This window comes from Prionailurus bengalensis, chromosome A2 (genome assembly GCF_016509475.1).
Source record: "Prionailurus bengalensis isolate Pbe53 chromosome A2, Fcat_Pben_1.1_paternal_pri, whole genome shotgun sequence".
In the NCBI taxonomy this organism is placed as follows: Eukaryota; Metazoa; Chordata; class Mammalia; order Carnivora; family Felidae; genus Prionailurus; species Prionailurus bengalensis.
Genome location: NC_057348.1, coordinates 31,589,002 through 31,604,346, shown reverse-complemented (window position 1 = coordinate 31,604,346; position 15,345 = coordinate 31,589,002). Strand labels below are relative to the sequence as shown.

The following is a 15,345-nucleotide window of genomic DNA, read 5'->3' as shown; positions in this document are numbered from 1 at the left end:
CACAGTGAGATACCAATTCCCAACCAAAAGAATGTCTATTATCAAAGCAAAACAGAAAAAAACAATCTTGGCAAAGATGTGAGAGAAAAATGGAATTCTTGTACATTGCTGGTGGGAATGCAAAATGGTACAACCCCTGTGGAAAACAATTTGGCAGTCCCTCAAAAGGTTAAACACAGATTTACAATAAGATCCTCTAATTCCATTTCTAGATGTATATATTCAAAAGAATTGAAAGCAGGGACTCAAACAGATATTTGTACACCAAATGTTCATAACGGCATTACTTACAATAAATAGCCAAAAGGTGGGAGCAACCCAAAGGCCCATCAACTGATCAATGTATACACACAATGGAGTATTATTCAGCAATTAAAAGGAGTAAAGTGCTGGTACGTGCTACAACACAGAGGATCCTCAAACACAAGCCAAGTAAAAGAAGCCAGACACAAAAGGCCACATACTGTATGATTTCATGTATGTAAAATATCCAGAATAGGAAAATGTACAGAGACAGAGAACAGACGGGTGGCTTTCAGGGCCTGAGGGGAGGGGAAAACGAGGAGTTACTGTTTAATAGAAACAGGACCGTCCTTTGGGAGTGATGAGAATGTTTAGACCTACAAAGAGGTGATGGTGGGAGACGACCATCAGGGGGAGATAAAACTTGTCCCGGAGCCCATTTCTGCCACTGCCTAACTCTGGGCCTGAACAGGACACATTTTGTCTCTCCCTCAGTTAGCTTCTCTGTAAAAGGAGGACCACAAGGGTATGTACCCCTCATCTATACAGTATCCCAACAGTATTCTAACTTACAAGGTTGTTACCAGGAGTCAATTATGTAATATGTTCAGAACAGCACTTGTCACATAGTCAGTACTCATTAAGTGTTAGCTATTCTTATATTTTATGATACCTCATCCTCTTTGTAATAGAGGTCTTTGCTTTTCTTCTTTTTTAAAATAAGTTTACTTATTTATTTTGAAAAAGAGTGATAGAGAGTGCATGCACATGAGCAAGCAGGGGAAGGGCAGAGAAAGAGGGAGAGAAAGAATCCCAAATAGGCTCTATGCTGTCAGCACAGAGCCTAACACGGGGGCTCGATCTCACAAACCCATAAGATCATGACCTGAGCCAAAATCAGGATGCTTAAGTGACTGAGCCACCCAGGTGCCCCACTTTTGCTTCTCACATTTTTTTTTTTTTTTTACAAATGAAAGTACAGCATATAATGTAGCAGCCCAAAAGAAACAAGTGGAAAGACAGCCAAAGTATAAATTTTTTAAAAGCAACATGCAAAATACTACAGACTATGTGCCTATTTTTGTGAAACCGTAATAATCATAATGACAAATCTATGCATAGAAAACAGTTGAGGTAACTCTGGACTTAGGGAGAACAGGAAGTGAAAGAATGTAATTAAAGGGACTTCTTATTAACATACAATTTGTATAATGTTTCCATTTTTCCAGCTTTATTGGAATATAATTGACATTTAACATTATGTAAGTTTAAGATATGCAAGTATTTTGGGGCATCTGGGTGAGTCGGTTAAGTGTCTGACTTTGGCTCAGGTCATGATCTCTCAGTTATGGGCTCGATCCCCTCATCAGGCTCTATGCTGACAGCTCAGAGCCTGGAGCCTGCTTCAGATTCTATGTCTCCCTCTCTCTCTGCTCCTCCCCTGCTCACACTCTGTCCCTCTGTCAAAAATAAACAAACATCAAAAAAAAAAAAAGTCTACCCTGATCACCTTTATTTAACACTGCAGCTCCAGCCCTCATCAGCACACCTGATTCTCATTATCCTAAGCTGCTTTTCCCAACCAACTATCACCATCTAGTACAATATATTTACTTACTATATTGTATCTATTATCTATTTATTTCCATTAAAAAAGAAGTGCTACAGTGGCAGAGATTTTTGTCCCCCTGATCCCCAATGCCCAGAGAGTACAGCATGACACAAGAGGGTACTCAAGAAACATTTGTTGAATAGGTATTGGGCCTATAATCAGCTGACACTAAAAAGGGGCTGCCCTTTTACACTGGCCATGAATTTGACAGTTTCTCACAGCTCTCCCGGCGCATTTCATGCTTCTACCTGTCTGGACGTGACTTTGTCACACTTCTTCCGGCAGACTTGAGTTTGTTATACTTCTTCCTTCCCTGCCCTTTGTCACTGACTTCCTGGTATCATATTAGTCTTTTCATCTGAACACTATTCAAAAAAGAGGAAGTCATACTTGTGGTCTGTGAAAACCACCTCCTATTCTCTTTTCCTCCTCAAGAACAATCCCTCTGCTCAGAGTGGACGCTCAATGAAAATCACAGGCTAAAGAGCTCCTTTGGCATTTTGGTCAAATGTGTTTTCTCTCTACCTCCCCCTGAACCCCCACATCCCACCACTGCCAGGTGCTCACTACCATCTAGGAAAACCCTGCTCCTCTCTTCTCTGGCACTTTTCAGACATTCCTCAATGAACGCCATCCTTTGTGAGGAGTCTGCCTTTTCAGCTTCAGGTCAGAAAATTTTAAAGGCCCATTTTGAAGGCAGAGACTTCAGAAAAGCCCAGTCACTTATTCTAAACACACAGCTACATCCTAGGGCGCCTGCGTGGCTCAGATGGCTAAGCATCCGACTCTTGACTTGGCTTGGGCCATGATCTCACGGTTCCTGGGATCGAGTCCTGCATCAGGCTCTGCACCTAATGTGAGGCCTGCTTGGGATTGTTCCTTCCCTCTCTGTCTCTCTCAAAAGAAACATTAAAAAAAAAAAAAAAAAAAAAAAAAAAAAAAAAGCTACATCCTTCCTGAAGTTCCTGTTTCTGTTTGTTTTGTTCAAAATGTTATCTTTGAAGGTGAATGTTCATGTTGTTTACAGTGTTTCCTTCCATCTTTGCTATAGTTGCCTAAACTTCACTGAAGCATTGCATTTGTCTGTTGCCTAAATATACAAGCTGATCGATTTCAGAAGTTGAAACTCTGGTCTTCCCTGTTGGGACTGTGTTCAATTTTATCCCTAAATGACTCATCTTAAACTGCATCTTAAGCCCCTTCAGTCCTTTCAGGAGTAGATAGGAAGATGGATTTTCTTGTTTTGTTTTAATGAAAATTCCTCCCTAGGATGCCTGGGTGGCTTAGTGAGTTAAATGTTTGGCTCTACTTTGGCCCAGCTCATGATCTGTGGGTTTGTGAGTTCAAGCTCCATGTCAGGCTCTGTGCTGACCACGTGGATCCTGCCTGGGATTCTCTCTCCCTCTCTCTCTGCCTCTCCCTCACTCAGGCATGTGCTGTCTCTCTCTCTCTAGCTCTCTCTCTCAAAATAAACAAATAAACTTAAAAAAACATTTCCTCCAGGAACTTTTCTTCTTTTTCACATTATGTGAAACTTACCACCTTCTTCCCCAAATAGTAAATGCACAACGGCAAATATGTAGTGAGAAACTCAATTAATAGTGGCTGCTATTTTTGTACTGACCTGGGCAAAGGCACTGGGCCCAGAAAGTGTGCCTGAAGAACTCCTGCCTATTTTACACTTTGCTTAGGATCTTCCCTGCTCTGAGCAGCAGGCTCTATATTGCTTGTGGAGAAAAGAAAAGAGAAGCTAGGTAAAGTGGAACTGGACAGAAACATAAGAGCATGTCTTTGGACAAATTCCTAGCAAAAAGTAGACATGTATGGGGGACAGGGAATGCTCCTATCTCCAAAGTTCTCCTATAAGTTGCGGATGGTTATTTAGCACTTTTTCTTTTGACAAACACATACCTAATAATATTGTACTCTTAAATTCACAGTCATGTCATATTAGTAAGATCATATTCAAGGTTATACTGGAGATCTTACACAGGTACCCTGAACTTTAAAAACCATCATTCTTTGGTAAAATTCAAACTCTATTATAATCAGAAGCACTGCATTCATTCAGCTGAGCTATGTTGAGACAGCTAATTACCTTTTCCTTGGCGGGCAGGCCAAAATTTCTGATTGATTTACCAGTGGATCTTCATCTGCTATGATTGTGGAAGTTCTTTCTTCTTAATTCTGTTCAGATCTACAAAAAGAGAAAGGGGGAAAAGGATGAAACAAAGAATAAAACTAATCAGAAATCTACAATCTCATTAGTTGCCAGATGTTCCAAAATTATTATATGTGCTTTGAAATGTCAAAGTGTTAAAATTCGAGCACTTTACCAATTTTACAACAAATGCAATTCAGGTTGTTGTTTTGCTTTTGTTTTTGTTTCTGTTTTTGTTTTGTTTTTTGTTTTTTTTTACAGTGAATTTAATTGGCTATATTTACAACAAACTAAGAATAAATGACTATTCAATGTGTACACAGAGTTAGTCTCCTGAGGCTTAAAATCATTGTGTGTAATTTGCCACTAATGACTTTTCACTTAATTTTTGAAATGGTTATTCAGAAAGCCTACCCTTATGAAACCTGTCAGTATCAGAAATTTAAAACACACACACACACACACACACACACACACACACACACCCCGAATGAGATTATTATTTAGAGAGCTCACTCCATCCTTTATCACTCAGCAATTTATATAAACAATTCATAATAGTACAAACAGAAAACAAAAACTCAATTAAGCCATCTTTCTAAAAAGCACAAAGGAATTATGTACTCCATCAATATGTATATATATAAATTTCAAGTAGAATGTGGCTACTATTAAAATTAATTTGTAGAGTAGCACTGAGTTAAGGAGTCAAGGGATTGAAGGTTAATAATCTAGAATTAGAAATTAAGCTGGTTTTCAAGTTTGACATGCAGCAGAAGAGAAACAGCAGCAAATACAGGTAATGACACAGCTTTGGAACAGATGCTGTCAAGGTATAAAGCACAAGGCAGGCTACTTTCATATGAAAAATTCACTATTAACACACATCTCTTCCTATAATTCTCACAAGCTACATACCAAAGTTGGGTGGCAAGAAGGTTGCTTTGCTTAATTTTTATTTATTTTCATATAATCTAGGAGAGTAAGCTAAAAATTTCTATGGTCTGAGACACTAATAAAGCATCTTTGAAAAGTCAGCGGCTGAAATTCTATGCCATGTTTTGAACATTTATTCATAATTATCTTTATTGGCTTTTAAGTTATTCCTGGATCATATCCTTTCCCTCTTCCTTTTAAAAAGTTTGTTTCATTCACCCACAAAATGTTACCCAGTAATGTAATCATTCAGTAACCATTCCTACAATCTTCATAAGCCAGATGTTCCCTTCCCTGGATTCCTAATTCCTTCCTAGTCTCCTATCTTTTAAATTTTTTCTCTGATTTCCATTTTAGTGTTCTTTTTCTGCCTTATTTCCAATAAAAGCCAACATTCATTTCTTTGCATCCTAAACACTTTACAGCTATGCAAAATCACTCAAAGGAAGCTACAAATTACCAGGATAGAGACAGCCAATAAAGATGTTTTGTTAGAAGTAACCACTCAGCCTGGCGACTGATTGCTTTAGAGCTGACCAGGTGGAGGTTGAACAGCACTGGCCTCAGGTTAAACTCTGCGCTTGACAGGATGTTGTTAGATCAACTATTTTCCCATTTTCCCTCAGGAAATCTAGCCAGATCGCCAAAGTACCCAAGCAAGTCACCAGATTTGGGGTACTCTACGAAATTGCCCCCAAGATAGTTTCTACCTTTAAAAGAATTCACCACTTATTGGCCTGCATACCTTAAAAATGCTTTACGGGAGGCTCTAAGAGATAAAAAGGTAGTGGCAGCTACTAAAAATAAGCATTTAAAAATAGTAACTTCTCTCGGGATAGGGGGAAGAAAACTACCCTTTGTTTGTATATGTCCTCCTTTTTTATCTTCACGAGACCACTGTGCTCAAAAGAGCTGTTGTTATGATCTCCATTTTACTAGTAAGGAAACAGACGGAGAGAGGTCATAATTTGCTCAAGATTACCCAGCAAATAAACGGTTTGGACTTGGAACTAGAATGGAGGCCTTTGGTATTCTTTTAGTTCCCTTGCCAGTACACCAATCTGCCCAAACAGCCACTTAATTTTGTTTTGCAAAGACAAAGAGAAATTGTTTAAAAGGTAGACTGGAAAGCATTTGCTAAGAATAGAAACATAGAACTTGACAGCTTTCATTCATTCACCACCTGCTACGTAACATTCAATGAATAGAATTTTTAACAAGACTTTTTCTTTTTATTATTTTAAAGTTTATTTATTTTGAGGGGGGGAGGGGCAGAGAGAGAAGGAGAGAGAGAATCCCAAGCAGACTCTGCACTGTCAGTGCAAAGCTTGATGTGGGGCTCAGACACATGAACCATTAGATCATGACCCGAGCCGAAGTCGGGCGCTTAACAGACAGAGCTACCCAGGTGCTCCAGATGTTTCTTTTAAATGACAGCCAATTAAAGATGGGAGAAAAGGAAATAAAAAAGACATAACTTGAATTCCTCTAAACTTCTGAGAAGCATAAATTTATTTACTCTCTTTTGGGGGAGGGGGAGGGCAGGTACAAGACTATAGCAGATGCCTTTCTTCTAGAGGAGCTGCCTAGCCTATGGTGACCCTTTTTTCTAAGTACTTCTCAAGCCCGTGACAGTCATATTTGTATTACGCTACTCCAAACTCCTCTGTTTTGGCCAAAGTTGGACACAAGACCCAAACTAAGGCCTTCTATTTGTCCTCCTTGGAACTAGAGTTTAGAATGAGGAGGGTCTACTCGGGTCTAGGCTGCAAGCCACTCCCATGTACTCTCAGTCTATAGGAAAAAGCCTGTCAGCAAAGAGAAGAATGGAAGTGCTGCTCAGAGCAAATCTGACCCAGGAGCCCACGAAGTTCCAGAGCAAAGAAAGGGAAAAAGCTGGTCTGCAGGGAGGTGGGTGGAAGGGGTTCTAGGCCTTTCCTGTCCCAGGTATGGTCCACCAGAGGCCCAAAGCATTTCCTTCCCTAAGTGTTTTTAAGAATCCCCTGGACCTACAGAGTAAATGGCTCCCCTGGTCTGAGCCTGAAAGTTCAAGTGATTCTTGATTAAGTGCAACAAAAATAATCTTGTTCAAGACAGTAGAAAGTTTTGGTGTTGTTTTTTTTTTTTTAATTTTTTTATTATTGGGGCTCTGGGTGGCTCAGACGTTTAAGCATCCGACTTTGGCTCATGTCATGATCTCGCAGTTCGTGAGTTCAAGCCCCACGTCGGGCTCTATGCTGACAGCTCAGAGCCTGGAGCCTGCTTCAGATTCTGTGTCTCCTTCTCCTTCTCTGCCCCTCCCTCCCTCTCTCAAAAATAAAGATCAAAATTTTTTTTTTCTTATTTACGATAAATTTTATTTTCATTGATATTCCATTTGACATAATTTCAAATTAGGTCTGTGTTCTAAGATGAGCCAAAGAACAGAAACTCTAAAGCTCAGAAGAGATTTTTTTTCACACTGTTCTGATTGGGCATGGGGTTTTGGGGTCCCCAAAGTTGATACCTAACATTTTACCCCTTGAGGCTTTACCTACAGTCACAGAGAGAAGAGAGAACATCAACACACAAGAATCAAACTGTAATAAGGAGCTCTTGGGTTACAAACCACTGTCTCTTTAAGGCTATAATGATAGTGAATGATTTCTTCTTCTGGAAAGTTCAATGTCATTTTTTTTTTTTTAAGTAAAATGTCAGAATATGTGAAAATGCTGCATTTGTTTCTCTTAATACATTAAAAAATAATGGAAGTTTTTAAAATCTTCATGAGTCCATGCTCGGACATGACCACTACTGATGGGGTCTATTCAACACACAAGTTTGGCGACCATCAGGAAACTGGCACCCGCGATTAGGCCCGCAGGCAGAAATTTCCCAGGGTGGTAGAATCTCATCCATCCCCATAATGCCAGCTAAGGTTCCAGATGTAGCTAGGAAAACCCAATGTTCCTCGGATCCTCAGACAGCTGATAAGCACCCAGGCCTATTACACTTCCAAAAACAAGCCCAGCAGCCCGTGACTGGACATTACCTGCTTTTTGCAAAGCCAATGATCCCGCCAGAAGCAACCAGTGCAGCATAGCCAAAGCCAATCCAGTGTAAAGGCACTAGTGGGCCAGAGTCCTTCTGCATTGTTCTCTTTCCCTCCAACCAGATAGAAGAGTACACCAGGCCTGCACTTCCTTCCCCTAAGACTGCACCCATGGCGCACAAGCCGTGAGGTGTGGAGTCCAGGCCCGCCGGAAACCAAAAGTTTTGTTTTTTAAAGGGCAGATACCACCAGCATTTGTTGTACAAGAAGATTCTGCGGAATGTCCAAGGGTTTAGAAAAATCCTCTCATTACCTTTATTTTTTTTTAAGTTTATTTAGAGAGAGAGAGAGAGCGCGCGCGAGCACATGCACATGAACAGGGGAGGGGCAGAGAAAGTGGGGGAGAGAGAGTATCCCAAGCAGGCACCATGCTGTCAGCCCAGAGCCTGATACAGGGCTTGGAACTCCTGAACCACGAGATCATGGCCTGAGCCAAAACCAAGAGTGGGACACTTAACTCACTGAGCCACCCAAGTGCCCCTCATTACCTTTAAACAGAGACCAGCCCACACTGTTACATGAACAATATCAACCTTTACAGGGAAAATGACTTATTTTCCAGAACATTTTTATGTACTTTTAAGACTCTGAGAGCCTCACTGTAATTTAAGGCATAATCTAGATCACTTATTATACCACCAAGTCTGTCAAAATTAAACAAAAATGCACTAACCATGACAGAAAGAAAGAAAGAAAAACACGCTAAACTCAGTTGGCCCCGTACTGAAGCAGAACAGCATAAACTTCTTTTTATGTCTTAAACCTTCTTAAATGTAGGAGCTTGAATAGCTACTCACCCTAGGTGCCCTCTTCAAGGGCATGAAAGGGAAGTGAAGAGGGTAGATAGAGAGGGCCCTACAAGGGCGGCAATGCAAGTTCTGACTCGATTCTCTAAGTTAGAGCTAAGGGGAGGCCAGCTCCGGTCTCTCCATTCTGCCCACAGAAAGACTGACAACGAACAGAGGTTTGCTCCATTTATTTACTCAATAAAAACGTACTGAGCATGTGCTCCACGCCAGGTACCATGCCTGGCACTGGAGTTGACCATGTGTTCAGCTGAAAGGCCTAACCCCTGGGCTACATATTTTTCTTTCCGCTCTTTGACCCTCGCTACAGAGTCCACAGGCCTAAAACAGTTCACCTTATTGTCTGTTTCTTTGGCGATCTTAGGGGGAAAGAGGAATTTGCTGCTAATACTTATAAGGTGGGAAGGTTTACATAAAATTCCGTATTCCCTTTTGCTTTTGGAAAGTTAATAAATGTGGCCCCTGGGGCCAGCTCTCCTGCGTGGGGATAACTGGCTGATGCTGTCACAGGCTGCCCCTTGTCACTGGGCACGTTCTTTTCAAAGTTCCCTCCTAGCTGTATCACTTGTTTCCCTTACACACCTGTCTCTTGCGTGTGACCCTGAGCTCATGCTGTTATCCTAAGGCTCTTCTAAGATCTCCCATATGAAACACCACAGACTAAACATTTTAAAAACAGATGACATGTCACCTGTAATTCTCCAGAAATATGGATTAATGTGGTTTACTCATTCTCTTCCTTGCTTTCAACCTGACAGGCTTTCACCCTGGCAAAACAAATTTAAGAATGAAACTCTATACTCCCCACAGCCTGACTTTCAGTGGTGCTACTGGGTATCCACCCCTTCAAAGGTCAGCTGGAGTTTTCCACCTACTGAGCTTCAGGGTCTGCCCCAGGTCACTCCATTCAACACCAAATGAGAATAGGAAAACATAACTGCTAAAAAGGGAGCTGAGAGAGCGCCTGAGTGGCTCAGTCAATTGAGTGTCCAACTTCGTCTCCGGTCATGATCTCATGATTTGTGAGTTCGAGCCCCGCACTGGGCTCGCAGGCTGTCAGCCTGTCAGCACAGAGCTTGTTTCAGGTCCTCTGTCCCCCTCTCTCTGTCCCTGCCCTAATTTCACTCTCCAAAAAATAAATATTAAAAAATAAAAAGGAAGCTGAAATCACTTACTAGTAAGGACTCCCAACACCTCTGGCATCGGTTTCATGGGTACATTTTAGTCTCTGCAGTCAGTAACTAGGGCTTTCTCGATTCTCTGTGAATCTGCACATGGAATCTCAGCACTTCTAAAACAGCCTCCATTTTCTGACAGTGCCTGGCACTAGAAGGTTTCCATCCACATTCAGCCCCTCCCTTCTCACGAAAGGCTTCCATATAACTATCCCTCACTTCCCTTGCCATTTCAGGTCACGTGGCTCTCCCATCTCAAGCCCCAACTTCCCCAGGCTTCGCTGAGGTTAACTGGGCTTACTCTCTTTTTAGCTGAGGGGTAAGCCATTTTCCATCAATTGGAACTATGGTACACTATTTCACCATGAGCCTAAAGGAGAAACAAAAATATAATACGGTTGTCAATAATTCTCCACTTTGCGCAAAATACTTGCTCAAGTCAGTAGATCTGTACGTCAATTACAAAAGCACATGACAATAACAGTTGTAGCTGACAATTACTAAACACTTACTATGTGCCCATTTTCAACACACAGTAAATCCTTTACATGCATTCTCTCACGTAATCCTCCCCGTTCTATGATGTAGGAACTTTCACTGCACTCCTTTAGCAGAGAAAAAACGGAGACTTGTGAGATGAGGCCCTAAAGGGGTAACAGTGAGGCAGCTGCATACCAAAGCGGAGCTTAAAACCATTCCTTCTCCTGCCACCCAGCACAGCAATCCCTACCTCTGTTCCTGCCACCGGAAACTTCTCCTTCCTAGCTAAGCAACTCATATCCAGCCTTCAAAACAAACCCCGATAAACCTCTTCAGGTCATCACACCTAAGTCCCTCAGTGGGCTTCTTAGAGGCAGGGTCTGCAACATTTCACCCTTGTATCCCCAGGGCCTGATATTTTAAGTGTTAATAAATGCCTGCTGAACAGAATTGAATTCAGTGGAACCACAGGCTCTGACAGCTACCCAACCACTCAAGATAATGTGGGCCTGGGGTGGGATGCTCCTGCCTTGCTAAGAACTTGCAATTACGCCTGAGCAATATGTAGCTGTTCTGGCATCCACCCTCACTCTTCCAGGCCAAATCCACCTATAGAGGAAAAAAGGGAAGGACGGATGAGAAGTCAAGGCCACGACTCCTACTGTCCTCTTGATAGAGGAATAAAAATTCTGTGGTGTTGACAGGGAGGAGGGGAGCCTCAGAGGGACAGAAAGGGTTTCTCCCCCAATATTCTGCCAGGGGGACATTAACCTCCTATCACTGGAGTAGGGTTATCAAATTCTAAAATCCACATAAATATACTTAGTCATATCATTCTTTGCTACTCTAGCACTGTCCTTTAGGAAAGATGTCAAATAAATGAACAGCTAGCCAGTATTTAACACTGGAGGCATACTTATTAACACTACCAATAATAGTAACAACTTTTACTGAGTGCTTATTCTGGGCCGGCCCCTGTGCTAAATACTTTACACGTACTACCCTTTGTAATCTTCACCACAGCACTATGAAGAACATTTATAAATGAGGAAATGAAGGTCTAAAATAGTTAAATGGCTTGCCTGAGGTTACTACCAACTGGCTCACAGTCAAAGCAGTGGCTAGTGTGATAAATATGTAATTTTTATTAATAATGCTTGCGGGGTTTTTTAATTCCCCTACCCTTCCTCTTTATTTTTTTTTTAAGTTTATTTATTTATTTTGAGAGGGAGAGAGTACATGTGTGTGCACATGAGCAGAGTAGGGGCAGAGAGAGAGAGAGGGAGGGAAAAGGAGAGAGAGAGAGAGAGAGAGAGAGAGAGAGAGAGAGAGAGAGAGAGAAAATCCCAAGCAGGTTCCTTGCTATCAGAGCAGAGCCCAACTCAGGGGCTTGACCTCACGACCCATGAAATCATGACCTGAGCCAAAATCAAGGGTTCATGCTTGACCCAGTTAACTGACTGAGCCACCCAGGCGCCCTCTACCCTTCCTTTTTAAATTTGTTTTTTTTTTTAATGTTTATTTATTTTTGAGACAGAGAGAGACACAGCATGAGCAGGGAAGGGGCAGAGAGAGAGGGAGACACAGAATGTGAAGCAGGCTCCAGGCTCTGAGCTGTCAGCACAGAGCCCGACACAGGGCTTGAACTCACGAACTGCGAGATCATGACCTGAGCCGAAGTCGGACGCTTAACTGACTGAGCCACCCAGGCGTCCCATACCCTTCCTTTTTAAATACCACCTCAAATAAAGGCCGGCTGGGCAATCTACTACAACTTTTACTTTCTTCTTTCTACCTACTTTAAGTCTCTCCTCTTCTATTAAGCCCTTCTAAGTATTATTTGTGATAAGGATGGCCAATGCTAATCTATATCCACGTTCTCATCTTCCTGAACACACAATTAGGCTAAATTTCCCAATATTCATTGCAGTAAGGTGTAGCTATGTGAGTCCTAAAACATGAAGACAAACATTGGGTTCCACTTCTAGAATTGACCCACATAAACTTTGTTTTGGGGCACCTGGGTGGCTAAGTCGATTAACTGTCCAACTTTGGCTCAGGCCATGATCTCATAGTTTGGGAGTTTGATCCCCGCATCAGACTCTGTGCTGACAGTTCAGAGCCTAGAGCCTGGAGCCTGCTTCGGATGCTGTATCTCCCTCTCTCTCTGACCCTCCCCTGCTCTTGCTCTGTCTCATCCTCTCTCTCAAAAAATAAATGAACATTAAAAAAAATTTTAAATATGTAAACAAATAAACAAACCGCTGTTTTGATGCTATCTCTTATACCCTCCACTGCTGGTACAATGGAGAGAGCTCCCAGCACCTAGAGGTGGGCAGAACCACAAAACTTAACCCCTTAGTGACTGGATAAATCAAGAGCCTCCTTGCCAAACCCACACTGAGTGGTGACTTGAATGAGAAATAAACATGTATTTTATTAACCTACTGAGGCATTGGGTAGCAAAATATTTTTTTTAATTTTTGTTATTAACAGTTCAGCTATAATTTATTGAAGGTGTACTAACAGGCAATATAGATACTAAGTCTTCTACGTACATATTAATTTCTCACTATGAGGTAAGTATCAACTGCATTTTACAGGGGACACAACCAAGGGTCAGAGATCAATAATCTTTTCCTTCTCTAAACTACAGCATTTATAATCTGAAGGATCTATTTGGTAATTAATTATGGATTACCTTATTATATATGTTGCATTGATAGGTTAAGCAGTTTTCACTCCTGGAGTTTAACTGGTTTTCCTCATCTGGATAGAGAGCTCCTAATAGGAAATGTAGGTCTTACATCTGTATATTTCATACATTGCTTCATCAATATAAAAATCAACAGATATATATTCTTTAGGTTACCAACTTATACATATAAATTATATAAAATATATCAAATTACATATATAATATATATGACATAAATGACATATATGTGACATATTATATATACATATATATGTTTGTTTGTTTATTTATTTATTTATGACATACACATTCTGTTTGGGCAGCAGGCCTCTTAACTAAATCTGACCAAGAAAATTGGCTCATTTGCAATGAAGAGTTACTTAATACATTTTGTACAGTGCCTGGTATACATTTGATGATCGATAAATGATTGCTTCCCCTCTCCTCTATCCCAACAGCTACTTCAAGTACAATCCTATGTTGCGAGAAGAAAACAAAGATGATCAGAAGAAAATGTTAAAATGGTAAGTAGAGGTTGACCTTAATTACAAAGAGTATTTTCCTATCAGGGAGGAAGACTGCCTAAAATGTTAGGAGCTAGAGCCAAATGAAGATCAATTGCCAGTTACAAGAGTATCTCATTTATGAAAATCTGTTCTAGGTGCCTGGGTGGCTCAATCAGTTAAGCATCAGACTCTTGATTTCGGCTCAGGTCATGATCTCACAGTTTGGGAGTTCGAGCCTGCATCGGGCTCCATTATGACAGTACACAGCCTGCTTGAGATTCTCTCTCCCTCTCTGTCTGCCCTGCCCCGGTGCACACGAGTTCGTTCTATCAAAATAAATTTAAAAAAAAAATCTGCTCGGCACAACCTTCAGAAACACAAATTCTGGGCAAGCCAAGGAGCAGTGCTCACAACCCCATTTCATTGCTTAGTGAGCTGCAGAATGGTGCCTGGGGACTCACCTTCTATTTGCTCAGTTACACAGGTCTGGCCACACGGGATTCCCTAGAGCCATGATATCATTATTTGCAGCAAAACACTAATGTGCCCTCCTACAGCTCCTACCGAATTTTTCATATTTTGTTAGAAAACAATATACAGTCATCTGAGGAAGATTTGTTCCTTCTGAAGCTGTTTGTTCCCATCCCTCATCTACCCACAGGACTCCATTTCCTACATAAGATATTATTAACATGATGCAGACACTAGCCTTCATATGGTGACATTGCACACTAACCACATATAGAACGTCCCTGACTTAACAATGTTTTGATTTAACGATTTTTCAACTTTACCGTGGTGCAAAAGTAATACAAATTCAGTAAAAAGCATACTTAGAATTTTGGAGTTGGATCTCTTCCCAGGCTGGCTATCTGTAGTGTGGCACTCTCTCGTGATGTCAGGCAGCAGCGGGGCCACAGCTCCTAGTCAGCCGCTCGACCATGAGGGTCAACCACCTGCCCACCCATACACTTACAACCATCGCATACCCATAGAGTCATTCTGGTTTTCACTATCAGCACAGTAATCAATGAATTACATGAGATATTCAACATATTCTTATAAAACAGGCTTCGTGTTAGAGGACTTTGTGCAACTGTAGGCTCTCATAAGCACATTTAAGGTAGGCCAGGCTAAGCTATGATGTTAGGGAGGTTAGGTAGGTTTTTAAGTAATCTCTACGCCCAACTTGGGGCTCAAACTTACAACCTGGAGATCAAGAATCACACGCTCTACCGAATGAGACAGCCAGGTATCCCCAGGTTAGGTGTTTTAAATGTATTTTTGACTTACAATATTGTCAACTCATGATGGGTTTATTGGGATATAATTCCGTTAATTAGTTGAGGAAGATCTGTATAGCAATTCTCTGATCTTTACGTTCGCTAATTAATGTAAATATTTAAACTTTTCACTTAAATATCATGTTCCAAAACATCTCTCTTTGAAAAGTTCTTTTGAGAAGAAATGAACACAAATGTGGGTCAGTTACTTCATTTGGTATAACTAAAGTATACATTTGGTTTCCTTACTCCTGCTTGGTAAATAGTTGTAGTATTCAATTTTTGATGGGATGGACTTTTCCCTGGGTAGTTTTCCCTTTAACTTTGTAGTATCATCTTTAACAGTACGCAATA

The 15,345-nt window shown here is 41.1% G+C and overlaps 1 protein-coding gene and 1 pseudogene across 3 annotated transcripts in view; both read right to left on the bottom strand.

Annotated features, from left to right (window-relative positions):
• ATXN7 (ataxin 7) overlaps positions 1-15,345 on the bottom strand; it is a 142,547-nt gene that overhangs the window by 102,856 nt on the left and 24,346 nt on the right. For 2 of the 3 annotated variants that reach the window (XM_043587861.1, XM_043587857.1), the window contains exon 2: positions 3,954-4,052. The gene's annotated coding sequence lies outside the window, so the exon portion shown is untranslated. The remainder of the gene's footprint in view (positions 1-3,953; positions 4,053-15,345) is intronic. The other variant, XM_043587858.1, reaches the window with a different exon arrangement.
• LOC122487395 lies at positions 7,293-8,376 on the bottom strand (annotated as a pseudogene).